This window comes from Periplaneta americana, unplaced genomic scaffold (assembly GCF_040183065.1).
Source record: "Periplaneta americana isolate PAMFEO1 unplaced genomic scaffold, P.americana_PAMFEO1_priV1 scaffold_38, whole genome shotgun sequence".
NCBI classification, from domain to species: domain Eukaryota; kingdom Metazoa; phylum Arthropoda; class Insecta; order Blattodea; family Blattidae; genus Periplaneta; species Periplaneta americana.
This window is the reverse complement of record NW_027185519.1, coordinates 55,977-71,812: the sequence shown is the minus strand read 5'-3', so window position 1 is coordinate 71,812 and position 15,836 is coordinate 55,977. Positions and strand designations below refer to the sequence as shown.

The window sequence follows — 15,836 nt, the reverse complement described above, 5'->3', positions numbered from 1 at the left end:
ATGTCTCTAACTTCTAGGGAGAGCGCGAGGTACGTTCACAATCCCCTGAATACATATTCCCTTCTTCGAGAAAACGCAGAGAAGTGAACCGTCTCATATGAATATGCTACCAGTCATAAGTTTCAATACGGAGCTGCAAGTACTTAAGAATTATCAATTACTCTACAATTATGCAGCGGCGTCATCATCCAAGCTATAGCTGGAATAGGGAAGGGAACATAATATCCCATAAGTCTTATTAGAACACGCTGGAAATAGTGACGTAAAAAAAAAAATCGCCAACGGCACGTGGTGTTCCCAAGCGGTCACCCATCCAAGTACTGACCACGCCCAATGTTGCTTGACTTCGGTGATCGGACGAGAACCGGTATTTTCAACATGGTATGGCCGTTGCCGATGAAACTGCGTAATCTGTAGGCACTTGAGGACGATGGGATTGGGGTGCACTCGATAAAACCTGCACTCGCTCACACACACACGTAAACTGCCTGCTTAGACTCTGTACCTAAATTACCAAGCTCGTTGGATGTCATTGGGATAGATGATAAATCTATCTATCAACGGCAGTTTGGTTACGTTTCAACGTCACACACTGCTGGATTGACACGGGATTAATAAAACAGCTAGTCGGCATTCTAAGTTAAGCCACAGGTGGATTGTTGTTCAACAGCGGAGCCTCCTTTCAACCACATGGTTGTGGAACTGTAGTCGGATTTTCGACATCATTTTCATGCCATACTACGGAACTTCACACAAACTTCAATTCACTTCTTGCACCGGCGGCTACTACGAATGGACTGAAGCTCGCTACTGACTAGGGGGGGGGGGACATTTGTCTCTTGATGGATTACGTGACAGATATATAAAGTATCAGTCGTATGTTATGAACCCGAGTTTCAATAAAGATAGATTACCCGTATGTCCACAGATTCTCAGTAGTGGCCTGCGGAAGGATTATGCCCGCGGTCGACAAGTTACCTTCTAAGTTGTTTTCCCTCAACAATTAATGCTGCCAAGTGAGTAGGAATGACACCGCGCTCTCATATAAGTCGTACGAAACTATTAAGGAAACGAATTTGCCTCGTGGATCCAAGTCTCCCATGGACTGCCTATAATGTATTATCTATCCTAGAAGTGTTATCGGGGTGATTATTTAAATTTTCACTCGGTGGGAACCGCTGTTGTTCTTCATTCATCTACTCTGTTATGAATAACTTGTGGCCCTTAAAAGGGCCGGTTGCTGATTCCCTAGCAAGCACTCCCGCTTACTTGGAACTAGTGTATTTTGTGACGGCCTTGGTCCCTTCACTGACGGCGTGCTTGGCCAGCTCACCGGGTAGCAGGAGACGGACGGCTGTCTGGATCTCCCGACTGGTGATGGTCGACCGCTTGTTGTAATGCGCGAGCCGCGAAGCTTCCGCGGCGATGCGCTCGAAGATGTCGTTAACGAAGCTGTTCATGATGCTCATAGCCTTTGAACTGATTCCCGTGTCTGGGTGAACTTGTTTCAGAACCTTGTAGATGTAAATGGCGTAGCTCTCCTTCCTCTTGCGCTTCTTCTTCTTATCGCCCTTCGAAATATTCTTCTGGGCCTTGCCGGCCTTCTTGGCAGCCTTTCCGGAAGCTTTGGGGGGCATGGTGCTCGTCTGATGATGAGCCGAACGCCGAACGAACGAATGAATGGGGACGAAGAAAGAATGAATGATGTTTAAAATGGCAGGCAGGGTAAGCATCCCATGCCTCCATTGGTTCCTCGACAAGCAATTCTCTAACTTTAGATCGAGGTACCCAGCTATAAGCCGTTTGCCCTCTCATCTAACAGTAGTGTATTTCCCCTGTGAATGATTTTATGAACATGTACACGTTATCAGTTGAATTGTGAATGAAATGAATGAAGTGAAGTGAGCACCATGCCTCGCAGATGTTAATGAGAGGTGGAGAGTCCAGTGCTCTGGTCAGTTCTGTCCTAGTCACGTTTTTGTAGTGGCGCTAGGGAAACTCGTAACCTGTTACCAACAAAGTGGTGGGCTACTCGTTTCCGTAGAAGCCGTCTGGCTGCCTGGTTGGCTGTGGCAAGTGTCGTGTGTCGTTTCGTAGGGTTTGTGTCAGTAGTGAGTAAAGAAATAGTGAATGTCACTATTTCGTCCTGTAGTCTGTTTAGTTGCCGGTCAATGTAGGATTCTATTTTCTGCATAGCAGAACGTAGAACCCCCTCGACCAGCTGTTCCGTAGTTGTTTTTTCTGTCTGTGGATCGTCTGTAGTGTTTGTCTTGGTTGTCGTTGTCTTAGCTGCATCCGCATAAGACAATTCGGGTTTGGGAAGTGTTGGGTTGAAAACGGACTGTGATGGTTTGGGTATAGGTTTCGGTATTGGTTTGTGGGTGTCTATGGGGACGTGCGTGGGATCGGTGGAGGTTATGAGATTAGTCCTTGGATATTTTGGACAGCGAGCTTGGCCCGTATAATGGGTGTCGCTGTTGCACGTGGCGCAATACCTAATCTGGGATAGGCGGTTGTGGTTGCACAGGTCGGGATTTTTGCCGCACTTAAAACAAGTCTTGGGCTTGTCGCAGTTTGTCCTTGTATGGCCGTATTGTGCACAGTTAAGGCACGGTCGGTGGAAGATTGTCTCGTGTGATGGCTCTACTCTGTAGTACCGTCCTGCAAGTTTAATTCCTTCTAGTAATTTGTCTGCTGTGGTGATGTCATTTGTGAAAATTCTAACTAAGTTGGTGGGTTTGTCTGTCTGTGCGGAGATAATTCTCTTAATGCGTGTGATGCCTGGATGTGTTACAGCCAGGATCTGCATTAGTTCGTCCTCAGAGATCAGCGTGTCGACATTTTTCATGACGACACTGATCTCTTTATTTCGGGTCTGTTTCTGTCTTGATTCACTAGGCGTAATGTTGATTTCTGCGGACGGACCGAAGTTGTACAGGGGAATTGCCCTAGCGAACTTCTCCGCGTCGTCAATCGTGGCGAATGTGAGTGTAGTTGTCTTGGTAGTGTGTGCCCAGAACTGTCGTGGAGTTTGAATGTCGAGTCGGTACTGTTTCATTAGTCGCTCTATGTGTAGTGGGTTGTTGCCGTTTTTTGTGTGGTTCAGTATTTTCAGTACTGTCCTTGTCTTGGTTCCTTGTGCGGTGTTAGGAGGAGTGGGAGAAGTGGGGCTTGCCGGAGTCGAACCGGATACTTTTGTGGGAATTGGTTTGCGCCTGTTGGACCGCTTCCCTTCTGAGGATTCGTGAGACGACGCCTCAGAGCTGGGAGGTGGTCCGTTGGGAGACTTCTCTGCTGTGGGTTTAGGGACAGGAGACCTCTCTGCTCTAGGTTTTGGAGCCGGCCCTTCTGAGGGCCCCTCTTGTGGAATGGAAGTAACCTCTGCCTCTTCCTCAGAAGAAGAAGAAGAAGAAGATTCACTGTCCAATAGAGAGGGGGGTGGGGTGGAGGAGGGATGGGATGGGTGGCCTGGTAGTTCCCAAGGTCCGAGGAGAGTGGCGGTTGGTGGAGTTTGGTATCGGGCGTGCTTCCCGAATTGTCGTGGATGCATTAAAGTCAGCCCGGAGGGAGAAAAATATTTAAGTCGCAGGGACAATGCCGTACTGCCTTCCCAGTGCGAGCCAATAGAAACAGCGCAAACGTTTGTGACTTTACGATTGGTCCGCTGTCGATTATTGACGTTGGCGTAAAAGTGAAGGTTACCGTGGGCGAGGCGTCGTTCTTGTAGTTAAACAGCTGCAAGTAGGAGTAGCATCATGTCGGGTCGTGGAAAGGGAGGCAAGGTGAAGGGAAAGTCAAAGTCTCGATCCAGCCGTGCTGGGTTGCAGTTCCCGGTAGGCCGTATCCACCGTCTTTTGCGTAAGGGCAATTACGCAGAGCGAGTTGGTGCCGGTGCGCCAGTCTACCTGGCCGCGGTGATGGAGTACCTGGCGGCCGAAGTTCTCGAGTTGGCTGGCAACGCAGCTCGTGACAACAAGAAGACTAGGATCATTCCTCGTCACTTACAGCTCGCCATTCGCAACGACGAGGAGCTGAACAAACTCCTGTCCGGCGTCACCATCGCCCAGGGTGGTGTGTTGCCCAACATCCAGGCGGTTCTCCTCCCGAAGAAAACCGAGAAGAAGGCTTAAGCCCCTTCTCCGTAAAACGGCCCTTTTAAGGGCCCCACTAACCTCACAAAAGTCAGAAATAGCCAGTATTGTTAATCCTCTCTCACGGCTTCGTAATGTAATTTCATTACGCGTGTCAACTTTCTCTCTCTCTCTATACCGGTGGGCTGATTTAATATCATCATTCTGTAATTTTGTGCTCTGAACGATGTCGTTGTCCCAGGTTCGCACTGAAGTACTTGAAACCGTTGTACATTTACTAGGCTATTGTGTGATAACACATTATACTGATGCATATAGAAAGGTTTCATTATTATTATATAATTTAACACAATACGAATTAAATTAGATGATGATGCCAAAGTACATAGTTGGCTTCGAAATTTATGTAATATATTTCTATCATATTAGAGTAATGGAGATTATCGTGAAAATAATCACAAGTCCCCTTCTTTGGTGCCCATCGTGGTTTTAGACATATACGTTTGAATATACTAGTTTACTTTACTACATACTACGAATGAAACTAATTTTGAATAAGAAATCGATAACTGGTGAACAACTTACGGCGTTATAATAGAGTTCCTAATGCGTTTGTTTGTTGGTGCACATATTGGCCGCACGCGCAGGAACCCCAATACTGAGATGATGACATGACCTTCTCGTAGGAATCGAAGGCTTTGACAATTTGCGTTCGAATTTCCCCTCTCTCTGTCGTTTCGTTCGAACCGAAATGACGCAAGCTATACGTGGAAGTTGTCTGACAGGACGAAGTCCTGTGTTCTGACATGCGATGTGTACCTCTTCTCCCCAGTGTTTACCACACTGGATTCCTATGACCTAAAAGTTGGCATTGCAAAAACGTGGTGATGTGATGTTCAGTATGTGTCAATCCCCTCGGTTCCTTGTTACGGTCTGGTGAGCATTGCCTACCTGCGTTGTCATATTACCCACCAATTCTTCGGACAGTGATTATTGACTTACAGAAGTTTACAGTAACAGGTAACATAATCCGAGGAGCAAGGCTTCACAGAGGAATCCGGTCTTTCCACTTGATATACCAAGCGTTGGGGTCAGACCCATTTGAAAAACGGAGAGGCATTTCTTACAACGTCTTTTGCTGATACTGAAGTGCCCCTACGAAATAAGTTCTGTTTTCCGCACTGGCCTGTTGAGCTAGTGGTCACACAGTAAAGGTGAATTAAATTAATCTCGACAACTACTGCCCTTTTTAGACGGATTTTATGGCCCTGAAAAGGGCCGTTTTGCCGACGGATTCGGCAGCAGACGTGTGTAGGCAGTCTAACCGCCGAACCCGTAGAGAGTCCTCCCCTGCCTCTTCAAGGCGTATACCACGTCCATGGCCGTGACTGTCTTCCGCTTCGCGTGCTCGGTGTATGTTACAGCGTCACGGATTACGTTCTCCAGAAAGACCTTGAGAACACCTCTCGTCTCCTCGTAGATGAGGCCGGAGATACGCTTTACGCCTCCACGTCGGGCGAGACGACGAATGGCCGGCTTCGTGATGCCCTGAATATTATCTCGGAGAACCTTCCTGTGGCGCTTCGCTCCACCTTTGCCAAGACCCTTGCCTCCCTTGCCGCGTCCAGTCATGTTGCTCGTGTGACGAAGGTTAAAAGTGATCTCGACGGCGGGTCATTTTTTGGTTTATATACTAAAACCCGCGGACCAATCACATTACGGAAGGGGCGTGGCTTCTCAACGGGCGAAGACATAAATACCCCTCTTGGGGGCAGCGGGGGCGACTGTATTGCGTCAACTTGGGTTGCGAGGACTAAGGAGTAAGCGATGGCACGTACGAAGCAAACTGCGCGTAAGTCCACGGGAGGCAAGGCTCCACGAAAGCAGCTGGCAACGAAGGCCGCTAGGAAGAGCGCACCGGCTACTGGAGGCGTGAAGAAACCCCATCGATACCGCCCTGGTACAGTTGCTCTTCGCGAGATCCGTCGTTACCAGAAGAGCACCGAGCTCCTCATCCGCAAGCTGCCTTTCCAGCGCTTGGTGCGTGAAATCGCTCAGGATTTCAAAACCGACCTCCGTTTCCAGAGCTCAGCCGTAATGGCCTTGCAGGAGGCAAGCGAGGCATACCTCGTCGGTCTCTTCGAGGATACCAACCTTTGCGCCATCCACGCCAAGCGCGTGACCATTATGCCCAAGGATATTCAGCTGGCTAGGCGCATCCGCGGCGAGAGGGCTTGAATTAACAAAGGTACTCCTGCCCGCAAAAAGGCCCTTTTCAGGGCCACTAGTTATTTCTCGGAAGAGCCGGTTGTACCGTACTCCAGGTCTCGTTCCTACTACCCTCAGTTCAAGGTCACCTCAATAATATAAATGGTTTCTCCCTTTCCATTCCTCACCGTATCAGCATTTTCCCACAGCCTGTTTGACAAATATCGCAATGTATCCTATAGGTTAATAAACAATTTTTTAATAGAACGATGGATAACAAAGTTTCTTAGGAAAATTAAAAAAAAATTTCACAGTTCTATAATATTGCACATTATATATATTTACCAAATTAAGGGTTAACGCCGCCGGGACGAGTGATCCTCCGTCCGACCGATCACAAGCGCCAAGGCTCAAAGTGGTCCAGAAAGCAAATCTAGCTGGACTAAAAATGTGACATATTTCCATGAAACTTCGCACTATAGTCACTACTGTATAAGAGGAGAAACTACCCCTTTATAGACGATGCGTTTTGACAAAAATTAGTGACTTGTCTCATATATAATATATTGTTTTAATGAAACTTTACACAGTACTTACATGTAGCTCGTTTATACTATATTGGATACAAAATGTGATTATGATTGTATAAGAGTAGCTACTTGTCTCCTATCTAACATTTTTTACTTTCACGAAACTATAACTGTGACTCATTATTTTCGATAGTACAGACGTGGTCTGCTTAGGAAAGGACAAGCGGAAGACTGTGACCTTTGTGACCTCGGGTGGGTATTACGATAACATTTATAACCGTCACCCTGATAAGCATCCGAGCAGCTTATTTCAAAAAGGAGTTTGAATACAAACAATTCCTTCAATCTACTACGATTATTACAATAACTGATTTCATTAATCTCCTCTCTTCTTTAGCAAAATATAAATTACCTTCAATTGGTCGATTCAGCAAACTTGTTCATAAAACTTATCGCTATTGCGTCACGTTTCGCAATTTTTCTAAAGTAAAAACAAAAACACGAACAAACGCCTACTCCTTTAACCTCATCGCTCTCTTATCTCTAGAATCCCGGGGGGTTGAGAACCTGAATTCTCTGTGGTGTGAAACAAAGCAACCCGCAGGAGCAATGACACGTTCAATTGTCCTAATAATAGAAAAAAAATTACACGTCATTTAGTGTATTCAGAACATTTTTACAGGACCGTGTAGGATATTCACTCTCCTGTCGAATAGTTTCGGCGGCTGGTAGGCGATACGCATTAATTAAAATAATACTTGCGTACCTTGTTCAGGACAGTGACTGTGCTACTTTCTTTCTTTCTTTCTTTCTTTCTTTCTTTCTTTCTTTCTTTCTTTCCTTTATTTGTAGCTTATTGATGACACCAGATGCCATAACGGAAATGCCGTGATGGTATGTTTGTTTAATATTCAAAATCAAGTGACAGACGCTATTTGACTTTGCGGTGGAGGGGATAGGGACCTGATCTCGGATGTTCCGAGAGATGCCGGCGCACAGTTGTCCAGAACGCAAAACTATGTAAGAAAATCAACTTCATCATAACCGAAGTTTAAGTAATATCTAGGCTTAAACAAAAGCTAGGCATTGTGCACAACAGCATACAAAACATCAATATCAGTAAGAGGTGGGACAAAACATGAGTTTTTTTTTTAAAGTCACGCTCTTCAGTTGATTTTTGTTCGTGGGGTCAGTGGCTGTTTTATACTGTTAAACCTTCCCTTATGGAGGTCATAGGACAAGATGTGTACTTTCATTTAATACGCGAAAAGCAATCTATAATACGTTAGCATTCATTTAATTGGCACGTTTACTGAGATTTGTGCAACTAGTTTTTTTTTTTTTTTTTTTTTTTACGACATATTTAACAGGCTGTGCATTACAAGTAAACCTGAGTTAACTTTCAATTCTTCTACCCACACATTAATCAAATATTAAACTCTATACGGCTTAAAATTTAGCTGCTACATCCTGCAAACTTAGATGTTATATTCATCTCTTGGTGGCGCTTTACGAATTCGACAGCAGCCACTTTTCAGAGTCTGGATGAAGGAGCTTAATTTCTCCAAGAAAAATTCAACACTTCTTGAACATATAATGAACAACTAAATTATGGAGTATATCCATGAATCTAGCATTTTGTTACCAACTGCGAAAAATATGGCAGGCTAGTCATCTTTTAGGAGCATAATTTCTATTAAAACATTAAAAATTATCAGAAAAACTAATTTTTCCCTAATTCCCTAATTACACGAGCATAATTCGTTTTTGCATAGATGCGTATAAAATTTCATGGAAATATGTTACATAGGGGAGAAATTATTAACTCTGTATAAATGTAGCCTCTAAACACAAGAAGTAGATTCCCATATAAAAACCATTATCTGAATTTATGCTACCTGTAACTATACTGTGTGAAATATAATGTAAATATTTCAGTTAAGATAGAAATTATTAATTTAGTCTATAAAGCACTTCCGATACAACTCTTCACACAATAATAATAATAATAATAATAATAATAATAATAATAATAATAATAATAATAATAAATAATTCTGAGCTTCAGTGCAAGAACTCTTTAACCCTCACACAGCTTGTTCTGAGAAAAATCAGTATTAAAGAAATTTATACACATTAAACAAATTGTAATGCTATATGTTGTCATGTCTCTTCTATCCCTCACGTGGAAACTTAGGCTTACACAGCAGCAAGAATAAGATAACAACGTTATTATCATCTGTCCTTTTATGGCTATACAGTTTTTGCAGTGAACTACAGAATTATTAACTATTATTATTACAGACCTGTTATTTTTTTCACTTTTTTCACACACACACACACACACACACACACACACACACACACACACACACACATCTATTATACTAAACATAAACCCACAAGAGAAAACAATACTTGTATTAACTGTAAACATTTTTCTTCCTTTCTTTATTTTTAGCAGAATCCTCCATTTCACCCTTTATCTCACTAGATGCGCTTCCCGCAGACATTCTTCATTATATGTTTCACACACCACTTCGTAACACTTGCAGCGGTTGACTTTTGTTTTCTTGTCTTTTTCTCTAGGGTATATTGTACATAGTGCTCGGTATCGGTGCTCGTTCACGTGATATTTTACCTTTGTTTTTCTTGCTAACTCCTGCCAATTTTTCTGATATTTCCCGTAGTTGATTGGTCAAGTACTGCGGATTGATTCCCGGTTATAACAAACACACCTACACTACATTCCAATGATTTCTGACTCGTTACTGCACATTTTAGAAACACTGTACGAAAGCACACACAGTCTCTCGTAAATCAACAGGTTACAACAGAGACTTACACTTGCAAACGCGTGGGGATTTCAGAAAATTTCTTACTATTTCAGTACCTTTAACTGTACAACAGATTTTGTTTTCTCGAAAAAGAAAGGTCAACGTTACTATTGACAAAAGACAGAAACGTACGATTACAATACCTTTATTTTAAACAATCTTAGAGGTGGTCTGGGAATTCCTAAACTCACCACGCGACTACTTAACCCTAGACAGGTAATCATCACTGTACTCATGTTAAAGGTAAGCATTCGTAATTTTTACTACTCACATTTTAATTAACTGAAATCAACTCAATATCACACATTTAACAACTTTTACACATTTCGTAGCCATTAGTGTTCATTTAATTTTAAGTTTGTCATAAAGTCTTTACGTTCATGTTATTGTCCTATTTACAATTAGTGCAAACAACAGCGCGATGTTCTCTGCAGAACCCCTTTTTGCAAAGTCCACAAAATGTTGTCATCATTCTCCTCTTCTTTGCAGGACATTTATAGCAAACAGTACGTTCACCATCTGGCTGCATTACCTGGCATTGTTGTTGCACAGCAATGTTCAGATGTTCTTCAATTGTTGCCCGCAGAGATCGGTGTAAAGTAGGACGTGCAAAGCGGTGCTGCATCCACGGTTTTGTCAGCTCTTCACACAATTGGAAAATGAATTGTTTTCTTGATATTGTTTTCTGAGTTCTTCTAACTATAAATTATCCATGAATTTATACTTGCAATATTTAGCATGTTGTAAAATATTGCTAGTGGCCAGCGCCTCGTCTTTCTATTGCAGGAAAGATTGTGGCACATTTGACATAGTGTATCTACACCACCTTTAGTCCCATTGTAAATAATAATAATAATAATAATAATAATAATAATAATAATAATAATAATAATAATAATAATAAAGGCTTTACATATAACGTGTTGCTTACTGTTGTCATTGCAGTCCACGTCGGTGGGGGTGGGGGGGTTTCTTTCTCCTCCTCCTTCCTCTAGAAAGAGCAGTTACCAGGGTCTAAGGAAGTGAATGCCCTTTTCTTTCTGGGCTCATCCCTACATTTGTCTTAGCTCCTTAGGGAAAACCACGGAAAACCCTCAGGCTTGCGAATAGACTGAATGAATGAGAGGAGAAACTTTAAAGGTACGTGAAAACACGTCCATGCAAGGGAGTTGGGACTGTGAAAAATTGAATATGTGAAATCCAAGACTGTATTTGCCAGGCGAGCAAAGAAGAAGAAGAAGAAGAAAGGCTTACGTATGACGTGTGGCTTACTGTTGTCATTGCAGTCCGCGTCGGCCAGCGGTGGGAGGGGGGGGGTCAATATACCTGCACATATCAGTTCAAATTATAAAAACCTCTTAATGCTACTGCGGTACTATTCCATTGCCGAACACAATATGAAGAAATTAGCAGATCCCTGAACTGAACTCTTATTACTCTGAAATTACCGCGCAGTACAATTATAGCTATGACGCATTGCAAGCGTTAGTCACCATATCGATTTGCTAAGCAAATTTTATCCCTTTAGAGCATGTCCCCCCCCCCCTCCTCCTCCATATCAGCCAACAACATACTGGATGAAGAAGACTCCTGCAAAAGGGACGAATTAAGATTTAATTTTATTTTAATGATAGACTAACATTGCAAAGTTCCAAAATAATTTTTTGCATTCCTTCATTACACTAGTCGTACAAAATTGCGGTCGTATCTCGTACTATCTATACTAATAATAAATCTGTAGCCGAAATTTTTCTGGTAAGTTTCGATTTTCCAAAAGTAATTGGTCCTAACATATATAATTAACCACCCTGAAACCGAAAATCGCATTTTTGAAAATTTTGTTTGTATGTCTGTCTGTATGTTTGTTACCTTTTCACGCGATAATGGCTGAACCGATTTATATGAAAACTGGAATATAAATTAAGTTTGTTGTAACTTAGATTTTAGGCTATATGGCATTCGAAATACTTTATTTAAAAGGGGGGTTATAAGGGGGCCTTAATTAAATAAATCGAAATATCTCGCTTATTATTGATATTTGAGAAAAAATGTTACATAACAGATGTTCCTTTAAAAATGATTTCCGTTAAGTTTTATTTTTTTACAACATTTTGATAGGACTGATATTTAATGAGATAAATGAGTTTTAAAATTAAAATAACGCTATCTAAGACGGTGCAATGAATTAAGAACAAATGACTTCGTCTATAAGGGGCCTTGGACAACAACAATCGAAACAGGGGCCTTGGACATCAACAAACAATCGAAAGCTATTAAACATAGCCTACAGGGAATGTTTCTGTGTTTGTATGAAGTAATATCACAAGCTCGTAAATTAACTGATTTGTATAATTAGTTATTATTTCACCATTGGAAACTGTAGTTTCTCTAGATGGACATAATGCTATAATGTTATTACAGTAACGTCTGAGTAAATCGAGGACAGGTAAGATTAAAATAGCTTCTTATGCACAGAAAATTTGATAGGCTATTTTGTACATTCGTTTTCTGTATTTCTTAAAATAATATTTATGTACACGCATTTTAATCTCAGAGAATTAACGAACAACGAGAGTGTATTGATTTAGTATGCAGTAATAGTACTTTAGCTTGGCAATCCATTATTTTAATAATTCATATTTTAACTATGCTCAATTGAATCGTGTTAAAATACATAAAATATATATGCAATAAATGCAGTGCTAAAAAAAAATTGGGTAATATGCGAAGCAGATTATCTTGCGCTGTTGTAAAAGTTGTTCCATGGATCAGTCGTCCTATTTTAATTATGTAATTACTTTATATTTATTTCTAACAGGTGGAGCGGAGCGAACGGGTACGGCTAGCTAACAATAAGTGAGAACTTACAATACAACAACGACAACAACAACAACAGCTGATAATCTGAAAGGGAACATAGTAATTTGGGGTGAATTAAAATGCAGCTTCCATTCGTTTAAAATTTCTTTAAATTTTAACTAAATATTAATGTAGATATTACCTCTAAAGGTAAATGGGGGCATGTTTCACAACGCTAACAAATTACAAATTAACAATATACAATTAACAACGGAAATATTACATATGCTTGTTAACTGTGTTTCACAATGCAATCTTATTCACTTGTATGTTTTAACGAACTTTACAAAATCGGCGAAACAAACTTACAAATACGCATAATTGGTTGAACAAAATCGCCAACGACAGTTTACAAAAATCACTAAGGATCAGAGGTAAAGTAGCTGTAATTTTAGAACTATCGATGGACATGTTTATATTTTTTTATATATATTTTATTTAGATTTTGCTACATCGGCGACAACGGAGTTTCGCGGCATGCAATTGGTCGAGCATACCAATGCATTAATTAGCCTACGACTTAACTGACGAAAGTTAGCGCGAAATTCATTCAAATAATTGATAAATAATGGATTTGACCCACGTAGTTATATGCAGTTGATAGAGCAGCTAACATGTCCATCCATTAAAATCAACTTCGCTCTCTGCTGGTCCATCAGTATATTTTATTGTTTCATCCATAACCTCGCCAACATTAGGGAACCCAGCAGGAGGAGCATAAAAATCCTTTGCCCGAGTAAGCACATTCGGTGATCAATAACCCGCCTCGAGTTTTTTCAATCTTGTAACAACATCAACTACCATGTGTGAACTTTTGCACACTGTAATCTTATAAATTCCGTTCTTATCTGCTAACGCAGGGAACTGAGAGCTACTATGCAACCAATGCAGTTCTCGCTTTGTGGTTAGGGCACCACTTTTCCCTTTCAGATGTTGCATGTGATGTCCCATATCTTGTAGGAGAGATTACAGCGAAATGGGATTCGGAACGACTTCAGAATACTGCGTAAGTAATGCCGACATTGCATTATTAAGTGATTGGTTTTCGGTGCAAAGTTTTTCTTCTTTAAGTGCGAGTATTTATTAAATACGTTCCTCGTATATAAGAACTAACGCGGTATTCTGAAGTATAGCGCGGGATTCATTCGAAACCTTTCATTAATATTCGTACAATGATACGAACGTGGCCGGAAAATTCTACGTTAGGCCTAAATGCAAAATCTTCGTCTGAGTCGCTAGAACTACTCAATAACATCACAACTGCTTCAGTGTAATTCTTAATGGTACCCTGTTACTATAAAATTGATTTTATACATATGTGTTTATTTTTTTCATTCACAATTAGAAGCTATTTCAACAGGGCTACTGTAGAAAATGTGCTAACTTCACTAGTAAAGTTTAGTTTACACGTTTGTAAAATTACTCCTTCGTTGTGAAACAAACATATCACTTGTAAAGAGCGCAAAATTTCATTCGTAAAGATTTGATTTCCTTTGTACAGTCCACCTTTACAAACAAAGATTGTGAAACAGAAGTTTACAAACAGAGTTCACAATTTCCAAAGATTGTAAACTTTGTGAAACACCCCACTGGTGAATCAGCACGCCGAGCTCGATCGAAATACAACCAGTTACTATTATTTCCCTATCGTTTTTTGACATTTGATTCCGCGTCCTACCTCTTTCATTCGTTACTAACCAACAACGCCAATAGCAGAAGGTAACGCAAAAACAGTCACCGGTTCCCCGATGCATGGCTTTCTCTCTCAATGTCAACTGAGAGTTAAAAATATTCATTATAATATGCACTTTCCACTCACTCCTCAGAATGTCTTCTTTATTTTTATTTATTTATTTTTTAAGATATGTGAGCTACGTACTGTATGTCTGATGTTTTGCCATCGTACATTCAAATATTTATATTCACTGTACAGTACAGCGAACTGTTTATACTTACTGTACATGCTATAACTACTTCTCCCAACTCCGCTATTGCTATATTTCCTAAACTAAACGCTGATATTGAAATAACGCCTGGTCTGATAATGCAGTCTGTTTAAATTTCTACCGACCAAGTTCTGCCCTTCATCATGGGAAAACAACGAGCTTCTTTAAAGGATACAACTACTAGGACAGAGATATTTTCATTATGGAATTTGTACTACCCACTGAAATGTAGTAACTAATGGGATTTTAATTAGCCATATATGTACAGTATATTACATTCTTTACCTAAAATGTCTCTAACTTCTAGGGAGAGCGCGAGGTACGTTCACAATCCCCTGAATACATATTCCCTTCTTCGAGAAAACGCAGAGAAGTGAACCGTCTCATATGAATATGCTACCAGTCATAAGTTTCAATACGGAGCTGCAAGTACTTAAGAATTATCAATTACTCTACAATTATGCAGCGGCGTCATCATCCAAGCTATAGCTGGAATAGGGAAGGGAACATAATATCCCATAAGTCTTATTAGAACACGCTGGAAATAGTGACGTAAAAAAAAAAATCGCCAACGGCACGTGGTGTTCCCAAGCGGTCACCCATCCAAGTACTGACCACGCCCAATGTTGCTTGACTTCGGTGATCGGACGAGAACCGGTATTTTCAACATGGTATGGCCGTTGCCGATGAAACTGCGTAATCTGTAGGCACTTGAGGACGATGGGATTGGGGTGCACTCGATAAAACCTGCACTCGCTCACACACACACGTAAACTGCCTGCTTAGACTCTGTACCTAAATTACCAAGCTCGTTGGATGTCATTGGGATAGATGATAAATCTATCTATCAACGGCAGTTTGGTTACGTTTCAACGTCACACACTGCTGGATTGACACGGGATTAATAAAACAGCTAGTCGGCATTCTAAGTTAAGCCACAGGTGGATTGTTGTTCAACAGCGGAGCCTCCTTTCAACCACATGGTTGTGGAACTGTAGTCGGATTTTCGACATCATTTTCATGCCATACTACGGAACTTCACACAAACTTCAATTCACTTCTTGCACCGGCGGCTACTACGAATGGACTGAAGCTCGCTACTGACTAGGGGGGGGGGGACATTTGTCTCTTGATGGATTACGTGACAGATATATAAAGTATCAGTCGTATGTTATGAACCCGAGTTTCAATAAAGATAGATTACCCGTATGTCCACAGATTCTCAGTAGTGGCCTGCGGAAGGATTATGCCCGCGGTCGACAAGTTACCTTCTAAGTTGTTTTCCCTCAACAATTAATGCTGCCAAGTGAGTAGGAATGACACCGCGCTCTCATATAAGTCGTACGAAACTATTAAGGAAACGAA

At 41.3% G+C, this 15,836-nt stretch overlaps 2 non-coding genes across 2 annotated transcripts; both read right to left on the bottom strand.

The window, feature by feature from the left end:
• Window positions 1-276: 276 nt before the first annotated feature.
• LOC138694109 (5S ribosomal RNA) lies at window positions 277-395 on the bottom strand. The gene has a single exon (XR_011330787.1). It is a non-coding gene; the product is annotated as a 5S ribosomal RNA (ribosomal RNA).
• Window positions 396-15,037: 14,642 nt separating this feature from the next.
• LOC138694108 (5S ribosomal RNA) lies at window positions 15,038-15,156 on the bottom strand. Its single transcript, XR_011330786.1, has one exon. It is a non-coding gene; the product is annotated as a 5S ribosomal RNA (ribosomal RNA).
• Window positions 15,157-15,836: the final 680 nt, after the last annotated feature.